General features: G+C 38.6%; 1 pseudogene; it reads right to left on the bottom strand.

Moving 5' to 3' along the window:
• Positions 1 to 15,761, bottom strand: part of LOC122754850 — a 124,564-nt pseudogene extending 108,803 nt beyond the window's left edge.
• Between the last annotated feature and the right edge of the window lie 200 nt (positions 15,762 to 15,961).

Below are 15,961 nucleotides of genomic sequence, written 5' to 3'. Positions count from 1 at the left end.
AGAGGTCTTTAAAGCACTTGTGATGAAAAGACCTGAACTGAATGGCAAGTTTGACTTTCAAATACAAGACCCTAGAGAGCCATTAAAAAATTGGAGTTGGGGGATATACCTGGGGTCATGCAGTGAGCGTCTGTCTTGTGTCTGAGACTGGGTTTTTGCTGGCATCTCCCTGGGTCCAGGGTGGATGCTTTGTCCATTATGTCACCTAGCTGCCCCATGATGACATCTTTAGGGTTAAATTGAGGGGTGTGGTGAATGCTCTGGGGGAGGGAGAAGGGGATAGTTGAAATTGTACATGAAAGAAACAAGGAAAAGGCTTATGGAGTGGGGGAAGAGATGGAGAAGGAGCAGGGCAGTAAATTAATTTTACACTCATCAGAAAATGCTCAAAGACCTTAAACTCATCAGAGTTTCGTCAAGGAGGGATTAACACTCTCTCTCTCTCTCTCTCTCTCTCTCTCTCTCTCTCTCTCTCTCTCTCTCACACACACACACACACACACACACACACACACACACACACACACACACTGTACTGGGTGGAGTAATCTATTTAAGCTGGGCAGTAAATGAGCCTAACACTCATCAGAATTAGGTCAAAGACCTCAATCTCATCAGAATTGTTTCAAGGAGAGAATAACATACACACTCAATTGGGTAGAGTAATCTCTCTAACCCTGCAGGAAAATAGGAGGGAAAGTGGATAAAGCGAGAGGTGCAAAAGAAAGAAGGGCAGATTGGGGGTGGGGACAAACAGAAGCAAATCCACTTTGAAGAGGGATAGGATGAAAGAAGATGGATAATAGAATAAATATCATGGGGAAGGGAAGAGGATGGAAGGGAAACAGTTAACAATAGTAATCATTAAAAAGAGAAAAGGGGGAAAAATTGTACAAAAAATATTTATAGCAACTCTTTGTGGTGGCTAAGAATTGAAAATCAAGGGAATGTCCATCAATTGAGGAATGACTGAAGAAGTTGTGATATATGATTGTGGTGGAATGGTCTTGCGCTATAGGAAATGGCAAACAGGATGATCCCAGAAAAACCTGGAAAGAATCATGAACTGATGTACAGTGAAGTGAGCAGAGCTGGGAGGTCATTGTACATAGTCACAGCAGTATTGTTCAATGAGTAATTGTGAATGACTTAACTACTCTCAGCAATGTAATGATCCTAGAGAATCCCAAGGTACTAAAGCTTACCATCCACCCCCATAGAAAGAACTGATAAAAAGAGCACTTATGGATTGTACATATATAACCTGGTTGCTGTCTTGTGGAGAGGGGAGGAGAGGGAGGGAGAAAAATTTGGAATTCTAAATCTTATGAAAATGAATGTTGAAAACTACCCTTACATGTAACCAGAAAAAAATAAAATAAATATATGTTGCTAAAATTTTTTTAATTAAAATTATAAAAATACAGGGCTAGGCCAAGATGGCGGAGGAGAGACTGTGACTCCCACAAGCTCCAGATAAACCCGTCCATTCACGCCCCAATAATGCGGTAAAAATCAAAACCCAGAACAGCCTAATGCACATAAGAACAGAGTGAGACTGTTTCTCCGCAAAAGAGGGCGATTCTGATCACCTACTGCTCAGGCTGAACAGCTCATTGGGCGGTCCGGACCCAGCCAGGGACAGTGCTTCCAACACGTCAGAGTCTTCAGCACCAGCAGCTTCTGAGGCTCTGATCACGGACTGGTGAGGGGGTTCGGAGGTAGGCCGGGGTGAAGTGGAGGCAGTATCTGCTGGAGTTGGGGCAAAGCGCCCTGGGTCTGAACCAGTGGGCTGAATCGAGTGGTGGTGGCCCAGTGGGGGAGGGGTAAAAGCACGCCAAGCTTCCGACCATAGAGAATCAGAGTTCAATCAGACTTCTGTTTCCGGGTCAAAGAGAAAGCGGCTGTGATTACTCACAAGCCAGGCAGGCTGAGAAGAAGCCCAATCACCCCCTGGGCCACGCTGTAGCACGAACGGTGTGTCCGGGAAGCAGCACTACACTTTAAGGAGTAAAAAGCCAAGAAACAGTAAGCCAGGATGAGTAGGCAGAGAAAGCAGAAGACCATCGAAAACTTCTTTGGGGGAAAGGTAGACCACAATACATCCTCAGAAGAAGAAGATAATAATAGGGTCAAAGCTCCAACATCCAAAGCTTCCAAGAAAAATATGAACTGGTCTCAGGCCATGGAAGCTCTCAAAAGGGACTTTGAAGAGAAAGTAGGAGAGATAGAACGAAGATGTAGAGAAAGAGAGGAAGGAATGGAAAGAGAAATGAGAGCAATGCAGGAGAGTCATGAGAAAAAAGTCAACAGTTTGAAAAGCCAAATGGAAAAGGAGATTAAAAAACTGTCTGCTGAAAATAATTGCCTAAGAATTAGGATTGAACAAATGGAAGCTAGTGAGCTTATGAGAAACCAAGACACAGTAAAGCAAATCCAATTGAATGAAAAAATAGAAGGCAATGTGAAATATCTCCTTGGAAAAACAGCTGACCTAGAAAATAAATCTAGGAGAGATAATTTGAAAATCATTGGACTACCTGAAAACCATGACCAAAACAAGAGTTTAGACACCATCCTCCAAGAGATTGTGAGGGAAAATTGCCCTGACATTCTTGAAGCAGAAGCTAAAATAGAAATTGAAAAAATCCACCAATCACCTCCTGAAAGAGATCCCAAAAGGAAAACCTCCAGGAATATTATAGCCAAATTCCAGAACTCCCAGGTCAAGGAGAAAATATTGCAAGCAGCTAGAAAAAAGGAATTCAAATACTGTGGAGCTCCAATAAGGATAAAGCAGCATCTAGCAGCTTCTACATTAAAGGACCGGAGGGCATGGAATATGATATTCCAGAGGGCAAAGGAACTGGGACTACAGCCAAAAATCACGTACCCAGCAAAACTAAGCATCCTCTTTCAGAGGCAAACATGGAACTTCAAGGAGAAAGAAGACTTTCAGGCATTTGTTATGAAAAGACCTGAACTGAATAGAAAATTTGACTTTCAAATACAACACCCTGGAGAAGCATAAAAAGATAAACAGGGAAAAGACTTCATGAGGGATATTAAAAGATCAAACTGTTAACATTCCTATATGGGAAGATAATACAGAGGACACAGGTCTGAACTGAATATGAAGGGAAGTTATGTTTTGTTCTTTGTGGGGTGTCTTATGTATGGGGCCAGATTTGGGCTTGGGGCCTCCTGGGTCCAGGGCTGGTGCATTGTCCACTGTGCCACCTAACTAACCCATAATGACATCCTTAAAATAGGGTTGAGGTGTAGGAGAAATAGACTGGGGGAGGGGGAAGGGGAGAGATGGTCTGGGGAGAGGTTATTCATATGAAGGAAACAAGAAAAAAGCTTATGGAGGGGAGGGGAAGAGGGGGAAGGAATTGGGGAGTGATTGAACCTTAATATCATCAGAATTGACTCAAAGAAGGACTAACATACATACTCAAGTGGGTATAGTAATATATTTTGCCCTGATGGAGGGGAGGGAGATAAGGGGGAGGGGGAGGGGAAGGAGGGAAGGGCAGATTCTAGGAAAGAGTAGTAAAAAGCAAAATACTTTCAAGGAAGGTGAAGACGTTCTGCATAACGGCACAAGTATGAAATATTGAATTGCTTGATTTCATAGGGAGGGTTGAGGAGAGAGGGAGGAAGAAAATTTGGAACATAGAATTAGCTCAAAGACCTTAAACTCATCAGAGTTGGCTCATGGAGGGAATAACATTCACACCCAGTTGGGAGGAGTAATCTATTTAACCTTACAGGAAAGTATGAGGGGAAGAGGATAAGGAAGGAAGGGTAGAAAAAAAGGGAGTGTAGAGTAGGGGAGGGGACAGTCAGAAGTAAAATACTTTTGAGGAGGAATAGTTTAAAAGAAGACGGAAAATAGAGTAAATATCATGGGAAGGGAATAGGATGGAGGGAAATAGTTATGATGACTTTGCTGGGCTATTACGAAGAAAATTCTTTGTCAAGTTTAAGGTACATTATCTAGGGTATGATGAACAGGATACTATTAGAAAAACCTGGAAAGACCTACATGAACTGAAGCAGAGTGAAATGCACTGTATACAAAATAACAGCAATAGTGTAAAATGATCTGCTGGGAAGCATGTGGTTATTTTCAGCAAGGCAATGGTCCAATATAACCCTGAAGGACTATGAAAATGGCAACCCATCTACAGAGAAAGAAGTGATAGTATCTGAAATAGTTGGAAACACATTTTTTTTCTTTTCTCTTTTTTTTTTTCTTTTTTGGTGAGGCAATTGGGGTATCGCCCGGGGTCATGTGGCTGGTGGGTGTTGGGTGTGTGGGGCCGGATTTGGACTCGGGTGCTCCTGGTTCCAGGGCCGGTGCTCTGTCCGCTGCGCCACCTAGCTGCCCCTGGAAACACATTTTTTAAAAAAATGTTTTTTCTCTTTGACAATTCCTTAGTCTGAAGTTTTGGGAGTTTTTTGACTGTTTTTTCCTCACAACCTAGCTAATGTGGGAATGTTTTCCATGACTACTCATGTATAATTTATTTTGAAATGCTTGAGTTCTAGTGGGTGGGGGTGGGAATAGAGGAGGAAGAGAAGTTGGAACAATTTTTTTTTTAAAAAATTGATGTTAAAATTTGTTTTTACATATATTTTGGAAAATAAAATTCTATTCTAAAAAAAAAATAAAGGTTTATCAAATTGAAAAAAAAATACAGGGCTATAAAGCTGTGCATACCCTTTGATCCAGCAATACCACTATTAGGTCCTTTTTCCAAAGAGATCATAAAAAAGGGAAAAGGACCCAAATGTATAAAAATAGTTATAGCTGCTCTTTTTGTGGTGGCAAGGAATTGGAAATTTTGGTGTTGCCCATCAGTTGGGGAATGGCTGGACAAGTGGTGGTATATAAATGTAATGGAATTCTATTGTGCTATAAGAAAGGATTTGCAGGCAGATTTCAGAGAAACCTGGAAGAACTTGTATGATCTGATGATGAGTGAGATGAGCAGAACAAGAAGAACATTGTACACAGTATTATCAACATTATGTGCTGATCAACTGTGATAGACTTGATTCTTCTCAGCAATACAACTGTACAAGATAGTTCCAAAAGACTCATGATGGAAAAGGCTCTCCAAATCCAGAAAAAAAAACAACTGTGGAGTATGGATACAGATTGAATCATATTATTTCTTTTGTTTTTGGTGTTGCTGTTTTTCTTTTTTGAAGTTTTTGCTTTTTGCTCTGATTCTTCTTTCACAGCAAATCTAATGAAGAAATATGTCTAATGTGATTGTCTTGAGGGGGGTGAGGTAGGGAGAAAAATTTGAAACTGGAAATCTTATAAAAACAAATGTTGAAAACTATATTTACATGTAACTGAAAAAATAATAAAATACTTTTATAATTAAAAAATATTATGTGAATTTGCATTGTTATTATCAATTAATCAAGAAGCATATATTAAGCACTACATATGTACTAGTCACTAAGTTAAGAATCAAGGATACAAAGAAAGGCAAAACACCAAAAACAAGAACAAAAGTCCCTGTTATCAAGAAACTCAGTCTCTCTCTCTCTCTCTCTCTCTCTCTCTCTCTCTCTCTCTCTCTCTCTTTCTCTCTCTCCTAAAATTTATTTATTGTTACATTTTTAGTTCCTGAACTGTCTCCTTCCCTCCATAGTCCACATTAGAGAAGGCCACCATTTTATACAGATTTGTGTGTGTGTGTGTGTGTGTGTGTGTGTGTGTGTGTGTGCATGTGTATGCTTTTATTTATCAGTTCTTTCTCTGGAGATGAGATAACATCTTCCTTCAAAGGTCATTTGTAGTTGATTTGAGTTATTTGTAATACTCAAAACTTATTCATTCTCAGTTATTCTTTGAACAATATTGCTGTTGCTGTATACAACATTCAGCTCCTTTCACTCTTCATTATTTCATCTTTCCATGTATTTATTTTCTAAAATCAAACTGCTCATTATTTCTTACAGTAATGTAGTATTGCATCACAGAAGCTCTCATCCTAATGGGAAAGACAGTATGCAAATAATGAAGAACATTCATATGAGATATATACAATGTAAATAGAAGGAAATATCAAAGAGACTGGTAGTGATGGGTATTGATTGAAGGCTAAAGGTCTTCTACAGTAAGTAATTTTTGAACTTGGCTTTCAAGGAAGCTACAGGGGAGCCAAGAAGCTGAGGAGTGGAGGGAAAGCATTCCAGTCATGAGGTGTCTATATGAATTGTTTTCTAGTTGAGATATTAAGATTGCCGACTCTGGTAAGTTTTTTACATTTGCCCAGTAACCTGAAATATCTTTCCAAAGGAATAATATTGTCCCTCTAACTCTTACTTTATGAAAATGTGGTCACTCTTTTACTCATGTCTTTGCTATATATCCCATTGGCATGTACTCACCTGGCACAGTTCCACTTAATCTGTGAGAAGCAGCCCAAAGCTATACTAATAGCATAGAGTTTCTTTAATTGGTTCTTTTGCTAAATGACATGCTCTTTTATTGGAATAATTCCCAGGCACAAGATTGGTTGCATAAGAATGACAATAAGCAGAGGATTATGGGCTTTATTTAGGTCTTCCCCTCTAGCCTATAAAGGTGAAGGTTGGAATTTCTCAGCCTGAATTCTCTATAGCTTTCTTCTTTGTTCCATGAGCAAAGCTCTTGCTCCTATCAAGTGAATTTTAAAACCATTTTAAAACATGAATGTTTTCTTATTTTATATTATAATCTACATCTCCATGCAAAAAGTGGGGGGAAGGAACTTGTTTGGGGACTGAATCAAATCTCCCAAAATGTGATTGAGGGAAAGGAAAAACAAAAACAAAAACCAGTAGCAGAAGAAGAGAGAACTAACCTGTGTAGGAGGCAATAAGATGGTACCATAGAGAGAACTCTAGGCTTAGTGTCAGGAAGACCTGAGTTCAAATCCAGTCTCATACACCTTTTGCTGTGAGAAGGAAATGGCAAACCACTCCAGTATCTTTACCCAGAAAACTGCGAATGGGGTCATGAAGAGTCAAAGATGACTGAAACAATTGAACAATAACAACAACAACAAAATATATTTAGGTTTCCAGGTAACCTGTTCACATGGCATTCGCCTTAACTTTACCTGTCTGACAAAATTACTTCCTTGTGTCTATCCAGATTCCAAGGCCAGAATCATATAAGCATAGAATATCAGAGTTGAAAAATTAAGAAATCATTTATTCTGGGATCTTCATTATGCAGGTGAGAGAAAATGAGTTCACTACCTTCAAAAATAATAGTGAGTCAGTGGCAGAGCCCTGCCAGTTCTGCCACATCTCCTGGAGCCAGAGTTTCACAGATGATAAGCTTTCTGCCTTCAAGAGCAAAATGATGTCCTGCTCCAAGGATCACAGTCACAGATAAGATCCTAGAAGTTGGAACAAGAAGTGACCTGAAAAAGATCTGGTCCACCCCTCTGATTTTATAAATGAGGAAACTGGAGCCAAGAGAGGATAATTGGCATGCTTGAAGGCCTTCAACAAATAAGCAGCAGAGCCAGATTTTGAACCCAAGTCATTGGTTCTATACCCAGAGCAATTTTTTGTTATAACAAACTATTTTCCAACTATGCTTATATTACTTTGCTGTAACCGATCATGTGAATTTTAAACATGGAGACATTCCAGGTATTCTACGTAAAACATTTGTTGTTGCTGCTGTTGTTAGAAGCTCAGACATTAAGAGGTAAGAAAACAGTGGCAACTATCCCATGTTTATTCAGAATATGAAAAGAACTTTTGAGGACTCCTTTTTCAGAGTCATAACTAGAAACTGAATTTTAAGGACAGCTTTGTTGGCTTTTAGGGTAAAAACTAGCCTAACCTGCATGGAGACAGAAAAGCTGAGGTGAAGGAGGAATGGCACATATACATTCTGTTATAGCATGCATTCTGGTAATCAGTGAATATGAATTCATTAAGGACCTACTGTTTTCTAGGCATCTGGGAATGCAAAGAACAGTGGAGTAGTCTCTCTCCTCAAGAATAGGATGTTCTTTATTGTGCTATAAGAAATTAAAAAAAAAAACAGAGCAATTTCAGAAAGGCTTGGAAACTGATGCAAGGTGAAGTGAGAAGAACCAGGGGAACTCTGTTCCCAGTGACAGCAATTTTGTTTGAGGAAGAACTGTGAAGGACTTAACTACTCTCAGCAATACAATGATCCAAAACAACTCCAAAGGACTAATAATAAAGTATAGTATTTACCTCCAAAGAAAGAACTGATATTGATTAAAGACAGACTGAAGCATGCTGCTTTTCATTCTTTCATTTTTTTATTTGACAAATATGAGCATGTTTTACATAATTACATATGTATAACATATATTGTTTACCACCAAAGGGAAGGGGAGGGAAGAGAGGGTAAGAGGGATAAAATTTGGAACTCAAAACTTTAAATAAAAAAGTTTATTATTATTATTACTATTTTAAAAGGAAGTGTATCTTCTAAAAAGCTACAACCCATTAGTGGCTGTAGAAACTTTCATGGCTCCGGGGGTTGTGGGGGTTTTTCAAGTATCATCAATAATGAGCCACCAGCTTATTTTTAGGATTAAATTTAACTTTTAAAATCATCAATTCCCCCAAAATATGAAATCCTTCTCATGGGTCTACATCCTTAATAAATTTGAGTTTGTGCCAAATGAATAAGTCACATTTGCCTTTAAGTTCTTTCCTCCCAACAACCCGATGAGGTAATCAATGCAATTGTTATTATTATACCAATTTTACAAATAAAGAAACTGAGGATTAGAGTTGTTAACTGACTTCTGAAGATCGGAACAGGTGTTCTAGTGCCAGAATAAATACATTTTACATTATACTAAGGGGTCTTTATGAATAAACAAAATAATATAAACTCATAGATCCTTAGAACTCTAAGGGATATTAGGGATCATGTAATTATAGGACCATAATATCCCAAATTTAGAGCTGAATAAAGCCTTAAATGACATTGAGTCCCACCTCCACACTTAAAAACTTAAACTTAAAAAACTTAAAAACTTTTTAAAAATTAGTTCAATGTAGCACTTACTTTTTATTTTCTCTTTATTTTCTGTCCCCCTCCTGCCTCAGTGCTGCCAACTGCTATCCAAAGTACCTGTGTTCAGCATCTGGTAAAGTTGCCTCCTCCCCAGTAGTTTCTCTGTTCCACCAAATTTCAATTAAAACTCCCATTCCCTCATTGATCTCAGCTAAATATAAGACAGTAATCTCATTAAATAAATGCACTTGAGGGTTTTATGTTTATGGTAGGTTGAATCTGACTCAAACTGGCCCCCTTTTTGTTTTGGTTTAATATTGGAATGAAACAAGACACTCATAGGTCATTCAGCAGCCAATGATATAAACTTTACATGGGCATAGCATAGGAAGTATATTTAACAAAGTCAGTGCATCATTTAGCTTGAGGAGATATAGCTTCCCTACCTCACTTCCCTACTTCTTCTATACAGAAACATTCTGAGTCAATTTCTGTTCAACATGACCTTGGGAGATCTACAAAAACTGAGAAGTCTTTTCTCTATGTGTATGGGTGTTTTTATTCTCTAAGGTAAACATGAAACCTAATTAGTATAACCAAAGGCCTTTAAGAATCCGTTTCAGTGGAGACAAACCTAAGTCTTAATCTTCTGAGCCCATGAAGTCTTTTTGAAAGTTTTCCAGTCCTTAGAGGGAAAAATATGGTTAAACCACATGACAGGTAGGGAGAGAGGTGACCCTAGAAGATATTGATCCTTTCATATGATTATCATTCAATCAGTTAGTGTACGATGAACAAAGCACTGTGTAAGGCAAAAGGGAAACAGGCCCTGACATAAAAAATGTTCTATAATATTATTCTAGAATTCCATCCCCAGAGGGCAATTGATTATTTCCCTTATAAGAGTTCTAGGTGTAACCCTGAAAGACTGGAAATGATTTTCTAGCATTTTCGTTCATGAACCCTCATTCAGAATTACTCTATATCATTTGAACATTTGATATCTACAAAATGTCAACTAAATACTTGCCATTAGGGGGCAGCTAGGTAGCACAGTGGATAAAGCACCAGCCCTGGATTCAGGAGGACCTGAGTTCAAATCCAACCTCAGACACTTGACACTTCCTAGCAAGTCACTTAACTCTCATTGCCCTGTCCCCCCAAAAAAACAAAAACAAAAACAAATAAATAATTGCCATTAATCAGATGTTTGTTTATTTACTTTATTTTTTTTCACAACAGGGTCTTTATTAAGCTAGTATAGTAAAATTTTGTATAAAAATATCCCCACAAATTTTTAGGATACCCTCTTCCACAAGTGAATGCCTTTTTGCCTTTCTGAAATCATTACGAAGTTCCTTGATATCTCTAGTTTGTCCTTAGTTCCAATGCAACATTGCCATCAGTTACTGCTATTCTGGGAAAACTTGGGCCCTTTTAAAGTTTGCAAGGTCTTCTTGTCAAGGATTGAGGAAAAGAGGAGGAGACAGAGAATCTCTCTCCCTCCCCATGGCCAAAGAAATTCCCTTTAAAGGCCTTGATTAGAACACTTCTACCATTAGGTTGACTTATTTTTAGAGTACCAGATTCCAGAATGGGCTTCCTATTTTTACCCCAGCCACATAGAATGTGGCTGAAAGTCTTCAACCAATTTCAGTATACTTTCTTTTGTATGTTTGTTTGATTTCATCAAATGGCTTGAAGCATTTCCATTCTTTTAAACTGATTAAAGACTTTTTATATTGAGTTTATACCTTTGATTGATTGATACTATAACTCAAACAGAGAGATATTCTCCCCTGAAAAGCTTTTAATTAATCCAGGGCTCATAAGAAAGCTTTAGGCTAGTTATATAGATCTGTGAGCATCTTTATAGAAATGGTAATTCAACATGTGGAAGCTAATGATGTCATGAAATGAGAAAATATAGTAAGAAATGGGAAGAGAGGGAGTGAGAACAGAACTTTGGTGATATTTACTTTTAGGTAACATAATTTCTCACTTCAAATTCTGAAGTTTTTGCTCATTTACCCAAACATTTATAATTGAAGCAATTTCTAATTTTCTGGAAGGAGATTTTTGAGAGAAGAGAGGTAGGAAGGAAGAAATGCACCTTATTAATTAACTCTACTATAGCTGTATGGCCCTGGACACATGAAGAGGAGTGAAAGGAACATTTTGATCCCCAGTCCCTTCACTTCAGCTTTGGAGAAGAGAGGAATACAGTTTAAAGTAATGCTGGCTCTAACCCTCTGAAGCTCCCTGGATTCATAACCTAAAGGGATCTGGGTTTGTTCCCCCCTTTCCCCTTGTTTCTCCATGACATACTCATGGAGTCCCAGGAGCTTTTAGACTTCTACAGCTAACAGGCATGTCTACCTCCAGGTGTTGAGGTCTATTACATTAAGGATCCTAAGACAATTTGGCTCAAAGAGAGGAAATACCTTCTCTTCTGCTGTGAGCAATCTCCCTTCACTGATTGCCAAAGATGTTCTTAATATCAGATAAAGGAGGACAAAATAATATTTGTTCAAAACTCCCAGTTTTACCTCCTGGGAGGTTAGGGACTTGGTAAATGAAGGGTCTTATACATTTTCCTTTCTCCTTCCCATCAGTCCAAAATCAATTCCAATACCAACGAAATAAGGAGATTAGACACCAGAGCTTCCCAGATCAAGGCTGAGAGAAATACCTCAGTGCACAGAATCACCAAATTTAAGAATGAAAGGGACCTCAGCAGTCACCTAGTCCAATTTATACATAATAACGTTGATCACTACTCAAGAAACAAATTCCCTTGAACAGATGGGAGCACTAGCAATATTCATGGCAATAGAAACAAGTCCTCACCACCACCACCATCACTCAAATGCCCAGTGTCCACGTATGCTACAAACTAAATAAATTTTTAAGAGAAGTTTGAAAATCGTACCTTGTACTTGCATTACCAGTGAAGACAATAATATGAACATTTTGCTTTTACATCTATTATATTTTGGATCAATATATAATTTTCTCCAGTAAAAACAAGATTATTGTTCTCTGGGTATTTCATTATAAAAATTGCCATGATCAAGTAAAAACAAAACAAAACAAATCATAGAATTCTTTGAAGGGCCTTTAAAGTCTTCCAGTCCAACTTCCTACCTCATGCAAGAACCCCCTTTTACTGCATCTCTGACGAGTCACTCGGCCTTTGAACAATTTGAATGATGGGATGGTTTTATTATATTGAGCTGAAATTTGCCTCCCTCTTACTTTTACCCATTGTTTCTTATCCTGATCTCTGGGGAAATACAGAACAAATCTTTTCTGAAGATGAATAGAGTATTTCAATATAAATGTTATATCATCCCCTTTATCTTCTCTTCACCTGGGTCATCATAGACCTTTTACTTATTAAACCTTAACATCAAAGGCTTGGAACATAAACTACATTATTCCCAAACTGATTTCAGAGCTTTATTGTTAATGTGCACATAAAACAACAACAAAAGCTTATAATTAAATACATTTTATGTAATTAATTAACATTTGTTGAATGCCTAATATGTGTTATGTTATACTGGGTGTTGGGGTTTGGAGGGAGGAGAAAAATAAAATAGTTTTTTTTTTTTTTTTAATGAAATCTGAGGTGACAATGTGGTACAGTGGCTTTACAGCCAGAGAACCTAGGTTCAAATCTCAACTCAGGTATTTACTACCTGTCTGGTCCTGGGAAAATCATTTAAGGTCCCTCATTTTTAAATTAAAGAGTTGTCCTAGATGGTTTCTGAGGGCCGTCCCAGTTCTCACTCTGTGACAAGATGTACACAAACTATAACACAAGCTATAATGTGACAAAGGTGACAAGAGAGCTAAGAAAAAGAAAGGTTCCTAGGAGCTTCCAAGAAGGTTTTATAAAAGAAATAGCATTTCAGGTGTGTCTTGAATTGTGGATAGGAGATGAACAGGAAGAATTGACAGGGAAAGATACTCCAGGCACAGGGAAGAGAAGAAGGAAAAGCATGGAGGCGGGAAAGTGCCATCAGTTTAATTCAATTGGAATGTGATGCATGAAAAAAGAGCAGTAAGAACTTGAAGGTCAAATGAAAGGATTTAGACATGATTCTGCAGGTAATTGTTGAGCAAAACAATGGTATGTCCAACTTGACTCTAGCAGCAACATATAGGACAGATCAGAATCATAAGAGGAGGCTATTGCAATAGTAAATAAAGAAAATACTTTAGGTGTTTCCACAATTATGGAAACACCATTGAATTGGCACCAAAACTAGATTTTGTCAGAGAATAATGAGATAGAAGACTTCCATCATCTTGCCTTATAAGATAGGGATCTCTAGGGGGCAGCTAGGTGGCACAGTGGATAGAGCACTGGCCCTGGAGTCAGGAGTACCTGAGTTCAAATCCTGCCTCAGATGCTTGACACTTATTAGCTGTGTGACCCTAGGCAAGTCACTTAACCCCAATTGCCTCACAAAAAAACAAAAACAATATAGGGATTTCTGCCCTGCCCTGTGGATACCATACTCTTCAACAAATTCTTCACTTTCCTCATAAGAAAGAAATTTATTAAGGATCTGCTATGTGCCAGGTATTGTGCTAAACACTTTACAAATACTACTTCATGGTGGCAGCTAGGTAGCGCAATGAATAAATCACGGACCCTGGATTTAGGAGGACCTAAATTCAAATCCAGCCTCAGACACTTGACAACTTACTAGCTGTGTGACCCTGGGCAAGTCATTTAACCCTCATTACCCTGCCGAAAAAGAAAAAAAAAAGAAACAACTATTAATTCATTTAATCCTCACAACAACCCTGGGAGGGAGGTTCTACTGTTATCCCCATTTCACAGTTGAAGAAACTCAGTCAAACAGAGGTTAAGTGATTTTGCACAGATACACACTGTAAGCATCTGAGACAACATTTGAACTCTGGTCCCTTCAAATACAGACCTAGAACTCTATTGTACCATCTAGCTGCCTCTATGCAGAATGTTTTTTCATGTTTAACTGTCACTTTAGCCTAGTATTTGTACTGTTTCCCCATTTTCTACCTTTTAAAAGACACTTCAGATCTATCCATTTCACTTAACATTCCAGCATATCTTAAATCTGATTGCCACCAATTATTGCTAATCCTCTCTCTCTCTCTCTCTCTCTCTCTCTCTCTCTCTCTCTCTCTCTCTCTCTCTCACACACACACACACACACACACACACACACACACACACACACACACACGCACACACACACACACACTTCCCCCCCCAAACTCTCACCCTTATATTCCCATTTCAAGGTCATTGCTATTTTTCCTTGCTAGGCACTTCTGTGGAAATAAATTATAGTACCATCTCTTGTTAATAATACAGGTACCCCTTTCGTTGTTTGTCTAGATGAGATCTGTTCAGCTTCCTAATCTAGTGCTGACCTTCAGAATATATTTTTTCATTAAAAACAAAACAAACTGTGTAACATTATTTAAAAGATCCTATGAAAGGATGTGGGAGGTCATTTCATGGATCACACTTGTAATAGGAAAAGTTTTAAGCATTAACAGCTCCAGTAGTAAGCTGTTATTTGGGAATGTGAGGGTTGGAGTGATAACTATGCAGGTGAAAATTAACGACATCCTATAAAATTATTATTTTAATAACGAAAGCTATTAAGAACTTCATGTCAGATTCTCTAAAAACTAGTCTGTTGAAACAGTTCCAGGAATGAACCAACAGGGATTCACATTAGACCTTTGAGAGATTCTACTTCTCCAAATGGACATTTATTTCTCCCTCTCTTTCTGACCTTGGCTAGCAGTCACAATATCATAGAGCTGGTGCTGGCAAGGACCTCCAAGGCATGTATGCATTGGCTTAAAGGTACCCCCAGAGGGCACTCTGGCTCTTGCACTTTTGGACCTGAGGAATTGACCAGAGCCAAAAGGTGTTACTGTTCATCTAATGTGTTCTCTCACCACCAGCCTAAACCCAGGCCTCAGGCTCTCTTCAGAACCAAGACCTTCAAACTATTGAGCTCTAATAAATCTTCCCTCATATATCACACTTATTAACCATCTATTTTATGTTCAATTCTATTCTAGATAACTTAAAATCCAATAGGGACATTCTGACTTAGAACCTTACACTGTCCTTTGGCTAACAAGATTATGAGGTCGATGTTGTGGTTCAGTCATTTTACTTGTGTCCAATTCTATGTGACCCCATTTAGGGTGCTCTTGGCAGAGATACTGGAACAGTTTTCCATCTTTTCTCTCCAGTTCATTTTACAGATGAGAAAAGGAAGGTAAATAGGGTTATGTGACTTGGCTAGGGTCACACAGCTAGTAAATGTCTGAGACTGGATTTGTACTCAGGTCTTCATGACTCCAGGCCCAGTACTCTTTCCACTGTGCCACCTAGCTGCGCTATTAGGCCAAAACACCACCAGGATGAATAAAAGTTCCTTCATGTCACGGTACTTGCCAGGATGAAAGTTGCCCCTACTAAAACAGAGGTGGTCTATGATAAGTCCAAGGGAACTTCCTGAGGCACCCAGAGAGATTAAATGACTCAATTAGATCTCCTTTTTTTCTTACCCAGGCTGAAATTTCTGAAGCCATTCCCCAAGCTGTTTCCAAACTGGGCTTTATCTCTTCTGCAGCTCAGAACTCCTCAAGGGATCCACCATCCTCACCCTTCTCCGTAGCAATGATCACATACCCCCATATCGAGGTTGATCTTGGGTTCTCAAAGGATATACCAAGGGGACATAAGTTCTGGCAAGTCTTAACCACAAAACTTAAAAGTTTTCCAATAGACGCATGGAGACAGAACGTGTGATTCAGCTAAGAACTAAGTTAGCCAGATTTGGAGAAACTCATCACCAGTAGGTTGTCCAAAGGGTGATGAATTATTTCAGTCACAGT

Source organism: Dromiciops gliroides, chromosome 4 (genome assembly GCF_019393635.1).
Source record: "Dromiciops gliroides isolate mDroGli1 chromosome 4, mDroGli1.pri, whole genome shotgun sequence".
Lineage (NCBI taxonomy): Eukaryota > Metazoa > Chordata > Mammalia > Microbiotheria > Microbiotheriidae > Dromiciops > Dromiciops gliroides.
The sequence above is the reverse complement of the archived record's forward strand: the minus strand, read 5'-3'. Positions and strand labels throughout refer to the sequence as shown.